This window comes from Capsicum annuum, chromosome 2 (assembly GCF_002878395.1).
Source record: "Capsicum annuum cultivar UCD-10X-F1 chromosome 2, UCD10Xv1.1, whole genome shotgun sequence".
In the NCBI taxonomy this organism is placed as follows: Eukaryota; Viridiplantae; Streptophyta; class Magnoliopsida; order Solanales; family Solanaceae; genus Capsicum; species Capsicum annuum.
The window spans coordinates 2,593,479-2,610,615 of NC_061112.1; positions in this window are offsets into that span (position 1 = coordinate 2,593,479).

Sequence of the window (17,137 nt, forward strand, 5' to 3'; positions counted from 1 at the left end):
TTCAACTTAATTTTCCTCTTTTATTAAGGTTATCACAAGGAACCATTTTCTATTTTTAATTAAATTATTATGAAAATGATATGAGCTTAAATGACTATATGAGGGTTAATATAGTCGATCCCAACAACTTATTTGGGATTGAGGTGTTATAGTTATTATCGACACATTATGTAGTAATCATACATCTTACTGTGTAGGGGCTCTTGTCATTTCAAGTTTTGTACCACCCACTTAAGTTTTTTAAAACAAGGGTTATTTCAAGTACTTTTATATTTGATTTAATTTAAAGTATTTTAAAGCACTCTATCACATAAAATAAACCCAAAAAGGCCATGTACATCTCCAGATTAATAGAGGCTATAAATTGAATATATAAAAGCTATGTGATATATTGCACATAAACTTAGGTAGACAAAATGGGACATATCTATTTCTTCAAGATCAATAAAATTTGCTTGATTTATCTTATGTGTGTGAGACTGTCGAATGGATCAAAAAGCACATATGCATGATTAACATTTAGGTAAGCTAACAATAACTGCACTGATTTTTCATCTGCGATACCATCCTCCCACATGGGACTTTCATGACTCAAAGAAAGTGAAGTACCTTTAGCCTGTAAAGAGAAAGAATAAGATGCAAATAAAGTAAAGATGTCTACTTCTCCCTCAATTTATAGATAAAGTTTTCACCTTAGAAGATGTGAGAGTTAAATTAGAAGGGAAAGAAACTATTAGAAAGTTATACATGACATAATTGCAGCATCTTTTGAAGGGCGAAGGTGATAGAAACATAGAAGTCAAGTCAAACGTTGTTAGACGCAATTAATTAAAATTATACGTGCAATGTTTTCATATTTTGAGATCAATAACAGTTCCTATTTATTTTTCTTAACTGACAGGAATGCATTAGGGAAAAAACTTCTATTTGATATATTAGTACAGGGTCTTAATATTGTCATAGATTGAAAAATGCCTTCTATATCATCCTATTCATTCAAAAGAGAAGGAAAAGGACCTATGTATTTACGTGCACTCTCCAAATTTAATCCAATTTATATTCAGAGGCAGACCTATATTGAGTGTAGAGGGTGCACGTGCACCTGCCAGCCACGAAAAAAACTCTGTATAAATAGTTCTTATATCTATATGTATATATCAGGGTGTTATGTTAAATTTATGTCGTGCACCCATAAAAAATAATTGATTTGGCTGGTGAGATGATTGGGTTTGCCACTTGAAAGTTGTTCTTTTTGCGTGATTGCTCAGGTTCGAACCCCAACAACAACGTTTCTTTACTTGCTCCTTTTTTCATTTTCCAAATGCATTATTGTGCAAATGTATATATTTATCTTTTGATTAAAAAGACTTCCTACTTAGTAGTCATTTATTTTACACATTTTCTTTTTTCTTTTGTGTATTATGGATATTATTGACCTATTTTTTGTTTTATTTTAAAATACAAATTTCTTTCCAACTTCAAAAAGTAGATATTCTTCCTAATTTATATAGTATAATATTTATTTTCTTTAATCTTTTGATCATTGAGTTATTTTTTATTTAAAAAATTAGCAATTTAAAGTTTGAGATAGACTTAAATCGAACGTTACCCATTGCAACCATCTAGCAAACAAATCTCTCGAATTTCATATTTTTCAAAAACTTTCTATTATTGTTCAAAATATGAAAGTGCGTGGAATTTAAGTACGGTGAATAACATACTTTTGTCATATTAAATCCAATTAATGATATTTAATAATATTAAAATTTTACTTATAAAATACTATAATTAACAAGTTTTTAAAGCATTGTATGTCGAACTTTGATACTATTAATTACTATATTTAAATATAGAAGTACACCCGTCAAATTTGAATCTTGAGTTCGCCTCCGTTTATATTTTATATTTGATATATTAGTACAGGGCCCTAATATTATCTTAGATTGAAAAACGCCTTCTATGTCATCCTATTCATCCACAAGATAAGGAAAAGGGTCTAACGTATTTGCGTGACCCCGACAGATTTAATCCTATTTATATTTAGAGTTACTCCCCTAGCAGTTCTAGTACTCATTGACTTATGAAGTGAAAGTAAAATTTGAAAGTAAAATTAGACGATCACAGCCTAAATACATTTTTGAAACTATTTTTTAAAGCGGATCAATTCATCACAAACTCGAATCCTTCAAGAAATTGCAAGAAATTAAACTCAACTTTCAAAATAAAATTAAAAGGAACGAAGCACAGTAACATAAGTTGATCTTTGTAAATAATTCAGATTATAACAAGAAAATCATTAAGTTCCTTAGAAGAAATATCAATGTTTAAATTTCTATTTGAACCCTTCTAAATCATGTTGTTGATTTTGATAACGCCTTCTTTGCTTCTTCTCTACTTAACAAAATAAAGAAAACTTAAAATCATATCTATATATACCACTGTGTATTATAGTATATATACAGTAAATGACCAAAACCCGATTTCAAGAATGACCAAGAAATTAAAAGTATTACAAGGTTACAACGATTAGTTTAAAATAATTACAAAAACAAAGCACAATAATTAAAAAATATTATCTTTCTTGATGTTAAAGTCAATTTTGAACAAATCTATAGTAGCAGAACACATTTTACCATAAATTCACATCGTGGAATCACTTTTTTTTTGTCAAAACTCATTCATGAATTGAATCGACAAACACAACTTAAAGTGAGGCCTTATTTGCTGCTTCTCTATTTCAATCCTTCAGATTTTACATTTGAATTCGAGTTTCTCCTTTTTGATTTCACCTTTAGTAGTGTAAAGTTGAGCAACATAGAAGGCCAAGAAAGATGTAGATTGAGAAAGGATCGGATAAGGATTGTGCAACGTGTCTTTCATCGCATCTTTGAACTGCATCACATATGACTACATTGTCAAAAGTCCATTATATCTTCAAACTGAATTTAATTGACATTAAGCTGCTACGTTGAAACCATCCTTTCTAATATAACTAGAGTTGCATGACCCGTATCAGCATGGCTAATACTATAGATATTTTTTAGCACTAAAATATGATAGTAATGAGATACAAATATAAATATACATTGATTTAATTAAATATTATTAATTCTGATATATAAATAACTTATAATAATTAATTAGCGGTAATATAGTAAAAAATATTATTAATTCTAATGCATAAATGATTTATAATAATTAATTAAGGGTAATATATAAATCACGAAGCAATTAGGGTAATATAGGCAGACATGTCATCTATTTTTTTAATTAAATATTATTAATTTTTTAATATATAAATGACTTATAATAATTAATTAGGAATGATATAGTAAAATCACGGTTAAAGCAGTTGAAACAAACGTCATAAATATCTATTTTTTAATTAAATATTATTAATTCTAATATATAAATGACTTGTACTAATTTATTAGGGGTAATATAATAAAAAAAATATTATGAATTCTAATATATCAATGACTTATAATAATTAATTAGGGGTAATATATAAATCATAGAGCAATTAAGGATAATATAGTAAATGACGAAGCAGTGGTTTAAGTCAAATGACTTATAATAATTAATTAGGGGTAATATAGTAAAAAAATATTATTAATTCTAATATATAAATGATTTATAATAATTAGTTAGGGGTAATATAGTAAATTACGGAGCAATTAGGGGTAATATAGGCAGACATATCATCTATTTTTAATTAAATATTATTAATTTTGTAATACATAAATGACTTATAATAATTAATTAGGGATGATATAGTAAAATCACAATTAAAACAGCTGAAACAAATGTCATAAATTTCTAATTTTTAATTAAATATATTAATTCTAATATATAAATGACTTATAATAATTAATTAGGGGTACTATAATAAAAAAATTATTATTTCTAATATATAAATGAATTATAACAATTAATTAGGGGTAATATAATAAATCACAGAGCAATTAGGGATAATATAGTAAATGACGAAGCACTGGTTGAAACTAGTGCAGGCAGACATGTCATCTATTTTTTTAATTAAATATTATTAATTTTTTAATACATAAATTACTTATAATAATTAATTAGGGATGATATAGTAAAATTACGGTTAAAGCAGCTGAAACAAACGTCATAAATATCTAATTTTTAATTAAATATTATTAATTCTAATATATAAATGACTTATAATAATTAATTAGGGATAATATAGTAAATCACAGAGCAATTAGGGGTAATATAGTAAATGATAGGGTGTAATATAGTAATTTAATTTTTTGAATAAAATATTATTAATTTTTTGATACATAAATGACTTATAATAATTAATTAGGGATGATATAGTAAAATCACGGTTAAAGCAGCTGAAACAAACGTTATAAATATCTATTTTTTGATTGAATATTATTAATTTTTTATAAATAACTTGTAATAATTAATTAGGGGTAATATAATAAAAATATATTATTAATTCTAATATATAAATGACTTGTAATAATTAATTAGGAATAATATAATAAATCACGAAACAATTAGGGTGTAATATACTAAATAATGGGGGGTAAAAAATTAAATCCACAAAGAGGTGGTCGAAACCACCTCTTCTATATAATAGAAAAACATGGCCTATCAGCACGGGTCCAACATTAAGATATTTATTTGTCTTTTCAATCTTGATATATTAAAATAATTTTTTTTAATAAAAGTATTGCATATGTTTTCTAGGATTCATCCGGAATCTAGCATGAGTTCAATATACGTTACATTTCTTGTCCAAATTTTTGTGGCATTGATAGTCAATTATATTTTAAAAATAATTTAAGTTATTAATTATTGTGATTTATAGTACTTTTCTTCTATTCCAATTTCAGTGACACTAATATAGTTTCAAGAGTCGACCAAATATTTTATATTTTTTAAATATTTAAGTTGTTAATTATTGTGATTTCTAATATTTTTCATGTAATTTTTTTGAAATATATAACATATTAAATTATTTTTAGATATTTTAAGTTGTTAACTATTTTAATTTATAATACTTTTTATGTAATTTTTGAATAATATATGCTACTCTCCTTGTCCAGAGTTTTGTGTCGATGATAGCCAATTATATTTTAAATAATTTAAATTTTTGATCATTGTGATTTATAATATTTTTTCTATTTCAACTTATGTGGCACAATGCTTAAAGGACCATAATAATTAATTAGGGGTGATATAGTAAAATAACGACTGAAGCAGCGAAGCATAAATGTCTTAAATTACTTACAACGACTAATTAGAAGTGACGTAGCGAAATTACTATAAAAAATACTTATGAAAAATTTAAGTGGACCTCATATACGACGTCAAGTTAATTTAAAACATCAAGAGTTAATTTATCATTTTTATATCTATTTTATTTTTATTAAATATTATTAATTTTTTCGTACTTAAATGACTTATAATAATTAATTAGGGGTGATATTTAGTAAAACTATGGTTAAAGCAGACATATCCTAAACGTTTATTTTACTTTATTTTTATTAAATATTATTAATTTTTTTAATATATAAATGACTTATAATAATTGATTAGGAGTGGTATAATAAAATCACGATTGAAGTAACTTAATCAGACATGTCATAAATGTTTATTTTTTATTTTTAATTACATATTAATTATTTTTAATAGATAGATAACTTATAATAATTAATTGTAAGTGATATAGTAAAATCATGGATTCAATATTATTAATTTTTCAATACATAAGTGACTTAGAATAATTAATTATGGGTGATACATTAAAATCACGATTGAAGCAGCTGAAGCAAAAATCAGTCAATTTTGTTTTTTGTTGATTATTGTTATTTACAGTACTTTTTATTTCATTTTCAAATAATATATGTTGCTTTATATCTTCTATTCCGTCCCAATTTATGTGGCACTAATATAATTTTGATTAGAATTTTTATCTATTTTTAAAAGAGTATTTAACTTGTTAATTATTGTGATTTATAATTTTTTAACGTAGTTATGAAATAATATATTTACTCCCTGCGTCCCAATTTACGTGGTTTCGATACAATTTTGAGAGTCAACTAAAATTTTTATATATCTTTTAAATATTTTAAGTTGTTAATTATTATGATTTGCAGTACTTTTTCTTTTATCTCAATTTCTGTGGCATTGCTAAAATAATAAGAGTCAATAAAATTTCTACATGTTTTTTTAAATATTCTAAGTTATTAATTATTGTGATTTGTGGTAAGAAGCTGGTTTTAAACATGATAGCCAATTAAATAAATAAAAAAAATTAACTTCCAATATGTAGTTATAGTTAATTAATATAAATTAATAGAATATATTAAATATTTAAATCATTATGATGAAACAGTGAAATTATTATATACTTGGCATGGTATGTAATTAAGTGAGAGTAGAGAGATTTTTTGGTAATTGCATAAGAGGTGGTCGAAACTACCTCTTCTATATAATACAAACTAGAGGAGCATGACCCGTGTCAGTACGGACCCAACATTAAGATATTTATTTGTCTTTTTAGTCTTGATATATTTAAATGAATTTTTTTAATAAAAGAATTGCATATGTTTTCTAGGATTCATCCGAAGTCTAACATAGATTCAACATATGTTATTTTAATATGTATATAGATAATTTAAGATGTTAACTATTGTAATTTATAATATTTTTTTATGTAATTTTCAAATTAATATACGTTACTTTTCTTATTCAAAATTTTGTGGCATTGATAGTCAATTATATTTTAAAAATAATTTAAGTTTTTAATTATTGTAATTTATAATACTTTTCTTCTCTTCCGATTTCAGTAACACTAATATAATTTAAGAGTCGACCAAATATTTTATATCTTTTAAATTTTTTAAGTTGTTAATTATTGTGATTTCTAGTAATTTTCATGTAATTTTTTTGAAATATATAACAGATTAAATTGTTTTTAGTTATTTTAAGTTGTTAACTATTGTAATTTATAATACTTTTTATGTACTTTTTGAATAATATATGCTACTCTCCTTGTCCAGAGTTTTGTGTCGACGATAGCCAATTATATTTTTTAAATAATTTAAATTTTTGATATTGTGATTTATAATATTTTTTCTATTTCAACTTATGTGGCACAATGCTTAAATGATCATAATAATTAATTAGGGGTGATATAATAAAATTACGATTGAAACAACGAAGCATAGATTTCTTAAATGACTTACAACAACTAATTAGAAGTGACATAACAAAATTACTATAAAAATTACATGTGAAAAATTTAAGTGGACCTCATATAAGGCGTAAAGTTAATTTAAAACATCAGAAGTTAATTTATCATTTTTATATCTATTTTATTTTTATTAAATATTATTAATTTTTTAACTTAAATGACTTATAATAATTAATTATGAGTGATATTTAGTAAAAATATGGTTTAAGCAGTTAAAGCAGACATGTCATATACATTTATTTTATTTTTTATTAAATATTATTAATTTTTAATATATAAAGAATTATAATAGTTAATTAGGAGTGATATAATAAAATCACGATTGAAGCAACTTAATCAGACATTCCATAAATGTTTATTTTATATTTTTAATTAAATATTATTTATTTTTTAATACATAAATAACTTATAATAATTAATTGTAGGTGATATCGTAAAATCATGGATTCAATATTATTAATTTTCAATACATAAGCGACTTATAATAATTAATTACGGGTGATACATTAATATCACTATGAAGCAGATGAAGCAGAAATCAATCAACTTTTTAATTTTTTTGTTAATTATTGTTATTTACAGTACTTTTTATTTCATTTTCAAATAATATATGTTGTTTTATATCTTCTTGTGTCTCGTCTCAATTTTTGTGGCGCTAATATAATTTTGATAGTCAATCAAATATTTTATGGTGACATATCATTTTATCATTCTTAATTTTCTAATACATAAATGACTTATAATAAGGGATGATATATTAAAATCATTATTTGAAAGATGACAATTTAATTTAAAATATCAAGAGTTAATTTCGCATTTTATGTCTATTTTATTTTTTATTAAATATTATTTATTTTCTTAATACCTAGACGACTCATAATAATTAATTAAGAGTGATTTATTATGTTATTACTAAAAATTAATATAATTTTATCATATCCAATAGTAATCATCGATAACTCACCGGAGTAGTATATTAATTAAATACGGGATGTTATATTTTGCATATGCAAAATATGATATTATTAAACATTTTTGGATAGTAAATTATATTTTTTTTTCATAATAATAAAATTTTACTATATATTTTTCTTTATTTCTTTTTAATTTGATACATATTGACCCAACACAAATTCTAAGAAAATATTCATTAGAATTTTATTTTATTTAATTAAATTTATTAATTTTGTACTTTAAAGATTTAAAGTTAGGTTTAAATATTAGTATTTTTATATAAGAAAATAATATTTTTAAAATTTTAATTAACTAAAATAAATAAATAAAAAGATGAATTTTCTATATAAAAGTCAATTAAAATAATAAAATTGATTTACTTTAAATATTTAGTTGTAATTAATTAAGATAATTTTTATTTTGTCATGATTTATGTTGCACCGATAAAATTTTGAGAGTTGAATAAAAATTTATCTATTTTTAAAAAAGTATTTTAACTTGTTAATTATTGTAATTTATAATAATTTTTATGTAATTATCGAATAATATATTTACTCCTTGTGTCCCAATTTATGTGGCTTCGATACAATTTTGAGAGTCAATTAAAATTTTTATATATCTTTTAAATATTTTAAGTTGCTTTTTCTTTTGTATCAATTTATGTGACCTTGCTAAAATAACAAGAGTCAATAAAATTTCTATATATCTTTTAAATATTTTACGTTGCTTTTTCTTTTGTCTCAATTTATGTGACATTGCTAAAATAATGAGAGTCAATAAAATTTCTATATATCTTTTAAATATTTTAAGTTATTAATTATTGTGATTTGTGGTAACAAATTAGTTTTGAACATGATAAACAATTAAATAAATAAAAAAAATTACTTTCAATATGTAGTTATAGTTAATTAATATAAATTAATAGAATATATCAAATACTTAAACCTTATGATGAAACAATATAATTATTATATATTGGGACATGATATGTAATTAAGTGGAAGTAGTTGGATTTTTTGGTAATTACATGAGGTGGTCGAAACCACCTCTTCTATATAATAGAAATACTAGAGGAGCATAGCCCGTATCAGCACGGGCCCTACATTAAATATTTTAATTATATACATTAAATTGATGTCAATTTGAATTATGAATTATAAAACATGAATTCACAAAATTAACATATTAACTACTAGATAGTATTTTTTAAGAAACCAAGTCTCACAAGATAATTATATATATTTTATTCATATAAATGGCAAAATTTGGTGCGTTTTTAAGTTTTGATCTTTAATCATATGATAAAGGGTTATCTAGTCATTCATGTTTTTTTTATGTAACTTTTAAATAATATACGTTACTTTCTTTGTTCAAACTTTTGTGGCGTTGATAGTTAATTATATTTTTTAAATAACTGAAGTTTTTAATTATTGTGATTTATAATAATTTTCTTCTATTCCAATTTAAGTGACACTAATATAATTTTGAGATTCAATCAAATATTTTATATCTCTTAAATTTTTTAAGTTTTTAATTATTGTGATTTATAGTATTTTTTATATTTTTTTGAAATATATAACATATTAAATTATTTTTAAATATTTTAAGTTGTTAACTATTGTAATTTATAATACTTTTTATGTAATTTTCAAATAATATATGTTGCTTTTCTTGTCCAAATTTTTATGCCATCGATAGTCAATTATATTTTAAAAATAATTTAATTTCTTAATTATTGTGATTTTTAATACTTTTTCTATCCTAATTTAAGCGGCACAATGCTTTGATGGCCATAATAATTAATTATGGGTGATTTAGTAAAACCACGATTGAACAACGAAATAGACATGTTTTAAATGACTTACAACAACTAACTAAAAGTGATATCACAAAATTACTATATATAAAATACCTGTGAAAAAAATTTAAGTGGACCTCATATAAGAAGTCAAGTTAGTTTAAAACTTCAAGAGTTAATTATCATTTTATATATTTTACCTTTTTTATTACATATTATGATTTTTTTAATAACTAGATGACTTATAATAATAAATTATGGGCGATATTTAGTAAAAATATGATTGAAGTAGCTGAAGTAGACATGTTATAAATATAAATTTTACTTTATTAATAAAATATTATTAGTTTTTTAACACATAAATAACTTATAAAAATTAATTAGGGGTGATATAGTAAAATTCCTATTGAAGTAGACATATTATAAATGTCTATTTTACCTTTTTTAATTAAATATTATTAATTTTTAGTACATAAATGACTTATAATAATTAATTAAGGGCGATATAGTAAAATTATGAATTTAATATTATTAACTTTTTAATATGTAAATGACTTATAATAATTAATTAGGAGTGATCTAGTAAAATCATGGTTGAAGCAGCTGAAGCAGACATGTCATAAATGTCTATTTTACTTTTTTAATTAAATATTATTAATTTTAATTAAATATATATTTTTTAATATATAAATAAATTATAACAATTAATTAACAGCGATATAGTAAAATCACGGAGCAAGCAACCTGCTGAAGCAGACATGTCGAAACCTTCTCTTCTATTATATAGAAACATATATATATATATATATATGTATGTATGTATATCCGTGCCTTGGTAACGTTGCGTACATTACACCCTTATAATGGGATCCTTCCCCGAATCTTGTGCATAACGGGAGTTTCAGTACACCTACATATATTATAGGTTTTTACGTTAAATATAAAGTAGTAAGTATTAGAAAAGTTATCTTGTATCTTCGAGTATATTTTGTTAAAAATTACAATATCAAATTATAATGAATATTGTCATTTTGTTCTTTTATCCATTTGTCAGTTTGAATTTTCATGTAGCTTCATAAAGTTTTTTTGTGACTTACAATAATAAATAGCATATGATTCTCAAGGTGATTGAATACATTTAGAGGAAGGTTTTCAATTTTAGTTGAGAATTTGAAAAGTTTGACCAAAATCAACATTTCAGTTTATTATTGTCAATTCGAGTTTTGGCGATTTCACTAGGCTTTTGAATGACTCCATACCTAGTTATATACGTTTGGCATGACCCCGAGGCATTCAGAAGTGTTTTGGATCTTTGAATGAAATTTTAATTTTTTTAAAGTTTTGAGTTGCCCCTGATCAATATTTGATCAAGATGACTTTTGTTTATCCCAAAAAGGTATAGTTAAATTTGTTACTAAGATTTAGAGGATAAAAGGTTCCGATTCGATCCAGCATAGCAAAAATAAAGTACTGTATTTCAAAATAAATATAAACGAATATAAACAGTAAAAGAAACTAATTGTCAATGGAGTCAGAGATGAATGAGATCACGAGGGATTAAGATTGGCCTGAAGAAGTCCTGGTTAAAGCTGTTAAGCCTAAACAAATTAATGAAATGTCAAACAATAATAAATAAGAATAAAACAGTTCTTAAAGCTAAGAAAATGACTGATTAGTATAATAACTGTGGATACTGTATTGTTATGAAGTATATACTATGATTAAGTTGTGCTTCTCTATCATATTATTTATGATTACATGATCTTATATAGGAGTCTTGCTCCAACAACCGTATTGTATGCATTTAAATCCCTTCATTGACTTCTAATTATATGTCATTAAATAATAAAGAAATAATGCTTTGGCACTTTGCAACACTGATTTGTTTGGCTTAAAATTTGAACTATGGTATTTATATAGTTAGAGCCAAATCTAACAGATTTAATTGTATCTAGGTGAAAAAGTCATGTTAAATATCAGTGTAATATTTGAATATGAATTAAGGCCATAAATAAATCGCTAGCACAATTGAGGTGCTTGATGTTAGCATATGTGGTTCATGTCACTAAAGTTATTTTGAGGGTCATTTGGTCATTTAAATTTATTCTTGTGCAACATAGTTTACTTTGTATACTTTACTGCTAGTACATGAATATAGTTTTGTGTTTTAAATGACCAAAATCTTAGAGAGTTGTGCTAATATACGAAAGAGTTAATACATAAAAATTACTCTAAACTTGATATCAAATTATAATTTTGACCTTAAACTTTGACAGTGCACAAATATGACCTTTAACTATTTAAAACTGCACAAATATAAGCTTCAATCCTATGTGGAAAAACGCGTGTTCAACACGCAAAACTGGGCGCGTCCAACTTAAAATCTAAGGGCATAATACATAAATAGGACCTTAAACTTTGACAGTACACAAGTATGACCTTTAACTATTCAAAACTGCACAAATATGACCCTTAAATGACTCTTCACTATTATTTTTTAATTATTTTCGGCTCAAAGATGAAAACGACATCTAATTTCTTTTGTCATTGCGAAAAAAGAGCAATATTGAAGATTTATTAATTAGGCGGGTCAGCCTCATTCGAAAAAATCGAGCGGGTATGTATATATATTATAAAGCAGAAGACGAATTTAAGTTATATAATATATTTAAATAAATAAAAGATGAAACTATACTAATAATAAAAGAAATTATAGTTTTAATAAAACGTTATTAAATTAATGTTTTTAAGGATTGTAGTAGCAGTATATTAAATTAACGTTATCAAATTAACGTAATTAAAATGTTATTAAATTAACGTTATTAAAACGTTATTAAATTAACAAAGGCGGACCTACGTGGTTTCCATGGGGTTCACCCGAACCCCCTCGGTAAAAAAATTACGTTGTATATATATAAGATAGAAAATGTATATTTATGTACGTATATTAATGTTGAACCACATGAAACAAGACACTTAAATAGCCGAGTGATGTTATTTGCTCTTCTTGGGCGCTTCCTTCAGCCTACTGTGTGGGTTTGATCCCTGCTAGTGGCTTTTTTTTTTAAAAAAAAAGCTAAATGCTGCTGCTAAAGAAATAAATAAAATAATAATAATAATAATAATAATTTTTTTAAATTAAAAAAAGTTAGGTGCTGCTACTATAGAAATAAATAATAACATTATTATTACAACAACAACAACAACAACAACAACAACAATAAAAACGACGTCGTTTTAACACAAAAAATAAAATTTTGACAGTGCACAAATATGACCTTTAACTATTCAAAACTGCATAAATATGACTTCTCTCCAAATCAGCCCTTTTAACAACATGACAACATGTGATTGAATTACCTTTCCACATAGGCGCGAGTGAGACTCACACATAATGTTATAAAATTAGAGATCATATTTATTCAGATTTTGAATAGTTAAAGGGCCTATTTATACAATATCAAAATTTAATGTAAAAGTTATAATTTGGGGTAAGTTTTACCAAATGAATCCAAACTCTTACAACTTGAGTTGATCAGAGTAGTTTTGTAGTTACATCTAATCGGACCAATTCTATTGGGTAAGAAATAGAATTATTATAGCTTCTTTGAAATTTTTTGAATTGTTTGACAATTTTATCCTTTGCTTACATCATGATTATGATTTATCATTGACCCACTTGCCAGCCACTTTGCTTTTTTTTTTCATTTCTCATTTGATGTCCGATACTCATATTAAAGCTCGATTAATTTAAATTTGTGCTGGGTAAAGCCCCATTTGGGGGTAGCGCTCCCAACAGAATTTTGTTCATGTCCAGGGTCGAATCTTAGTAACCCTATCCGCTGCACCACAACCCATATTGATAGCCACTTTGCTTTCTATCGACTCTTTCAGCAAAACAACTTTCTCACCGTGTGATAAATTTTGAGTGTAATCTTCCTTTTCTTTTAATTTTCTTGACTAAGAATATTCTTTTGAGTACAAGTTAATTAGAGTAGCTAATACACAACAATTAGCTTTTCTTCCACTGAATGATACCAAGTACCAATGAAAACAATAAAATTTGTAAATATTTCTAAACCTTTTCATTGAATTAAGTTTATATGATGGACATCATCAAATTTTTTTTTTTTTTCATTTTAGATATCTGTACTTAAAATTTACGATGTGCATGAGAATTATTATCATAAATATTTTATTTTATTTTTATACATAATATAACATTATATTATGACTGTTATAGATGTGTAACTTGACGAATAGTGTGCTACTATAATAAATGATATTGTTGTACCTAGGATATTGTAATTGAGAAGTAAAATATAATATGAATAATCAATTTTATATAATATCAGTCTATTATAATGCCGTTATACACGGTTTCACTTTAATTAGGGTAGCAAAATTTTATATTTTTCTCTTTTATGAAGTCACTATTTAAGTAGACCCCATAAGCTCAGTGGATCAAGATCTTTTGTAAAAAAACTTCGTCTCTAGTATTTTTTAAGCAAAATTTTATCCATTAAATTAATATGAACAAAGTTTAAAAGAGTACATCAATAATTATACACTGAAAATAATTACTTTATATATATATATATATATATATATATATATATATATATACATACTAGATACTCGTATCCGTGCAAGACACGAGCATTTTGACAACACTAATGTACTCCCTCCGTTTTATTTTAGTTGGCCTTCTTTTTAAAAATATTTGTTTCAATTCAGTTGTCGAGTTTAATTTGTTCTTCCAATAATACTCTTATCATTAAATGACTAAACAGTTATATATATTCAAATTTATATTTTTCAAAGCATAATTAATCAGGTTAATTTGGTAAAATAGACCGCTAATAAATATTTTTCTTAATGGGTGTGCCAAGTCTATAGGGGCCAACTAATACAAAACGGAGGAAGTACAAAGATATTCAACTTTGGAAAGATTATTTCCTACTTGTTTTAATTATTTTTGTATAGGACTAAAAGAAAAGAAATGTAGTACAATGAACCGATGTTAACATAATATATACATTCAGTGTGGAGTAAAATTGAGCTTGCTAGATTGGTCCAACCAATACAAAAGTGATTATATAAGTAGATAAAAATCTAGTTAGATTGTTGCAACTATAGTTGGGGGCACGACTTTCGTTTGGACATTCCTGAAAAAGTACATGATGCACGTTTCATTTGAAAGTTTCAAATATATAAGTTGAGGTGACATAGGTCGATTTCAAAATATTTATTGTACCACAAAATTACCCAAATATCCTTGGTAGCCATTTACTAAGGAACAAAAAAATATTTATATAAAATTACTATGATGTATAATTTAATTACAAAGATCTAAATAAAAATATTATTAAAATAATACATGAGGACAAAACTAATAAATATAAAAAAAAATTAAAATGCATGTGTAACCATTTTATTGCACCATAAAAATAAGGACAAAACTAATAAATATAAGAAAAAAATAATATGCATGTGTAATCATTTTATTACACTATAAAATTACCGAAATACTCTTGGGGTATAAAAAATAAGTAATTTAATAAGGAATGAAAAAATATTTATAAAAAATAACTACCATGTATAATTCAGTTACAAAGATCTAAATAAAAATATTATTAAAATAATACATGAGGACAAAACTAATAAATATAAGAAAAAATAATATGCATGTATAATCATTTTATTGCACCATAAAAATGAGGACCAAACTAATAAATATAAAGAAAAAGCAATATGCATGTGTAACAATTTTATTGCACCATAAAATTATCGAAATATCCTTGATAATCATTTAATAAGGAACAAAAAGATATTTATACAAAAATAGTACTATGTATAATTGAATTACAAAGGTCTAAATAAAAATATTACTAAAATTGTATACATAATTGTTATATGTTCAACACATCATTCCTAATGAATATCATAAGGAAGAGGAATACTGTGAAAAACAGTAAAAAAAAAGGAGTATGATATTCCTCAGCATTTGAATCTGCTTAATAAGTGGACGATCTCAAAAGTGCCACCCAGTAAGTTGTACCAAATGGGAACTTTCGAGACTTTAGATCTCAAACAAGTTGTTAAAACAACTGAAGAGACACTTACAGTGGATAGTAACCATGCTATTTTAAAATTATTATCTAAAAGTGATTTTGCTCCTTATCGCGAAACATTTAAGTTCATGCATATTGGTTTAATTCAAGTTGCATTTAAACCACTAACCCTGAGAGGTTTGCCTGAGAGCTTTATTGCAGCTTTAAGAGATGACAAAAATAAAAATTGAAAGAAGTCTCTTATTGGGACAGTACAAACAAGTTTGGCTTATGGCCCTGTGTATTTTAATGCTTATCATAATTTGCAGCTATCTTTCACTGATGAGAATTCTTTGAATGCATTAGTTTTGAGTATTAAATTGCATGAATATGATTACATGCCTGGTACTGAGGTTATATGTATTTGTTATAGAATATATTATAAATCTCTTGATACTTTAAATCCAATTTATAAAATGATGGATTTCAAGAATGAAACTATTTTAATGGAAACCAATTTTTGTAGGTCCAAAGTTGTTATTAGACGACCTATAAAATGAGATGAAATTGATTTCCCAAAAGAATGGATCCTTGAGGATGCAACTCCTCTTCTAATTGATCTCAACGAAGAGATTTCAGAGGTAGAACAATTCGCTGTTGGTATTGTTAGAATCAAATTTTCTGATTCATTACCTCTATTAAATAAAGCTGATGATTTGCATGTTGCAACATCATTGAGATTAACAAAATCAACATCTTCATATATATCTCCTGTTGATTATATTGTTAGATCTCCATCTAGAGCTTCTATATCTCAGATTAGAGAAAGTCCTAGAATGAATGGCATCAGGATTGATATTGATAATATAGCTACTGCAATCCCTGATATGGATCCAACTGAGTCTGAAATAGAATTTTCAACTGGTTTAAAATGAATCACAACCAAATTAATTATAATGCAGGATCTCTGGCAAGAAAAAGAATTTTTGAAGAATTCTATAAACCTAGATGAGAATTGTTCCGAACATGATTTTTCCAAAATTTTAATAAAGAAGAAAAAATTTCATTCCAGTAAGAATTTTATGTAGATCTTTT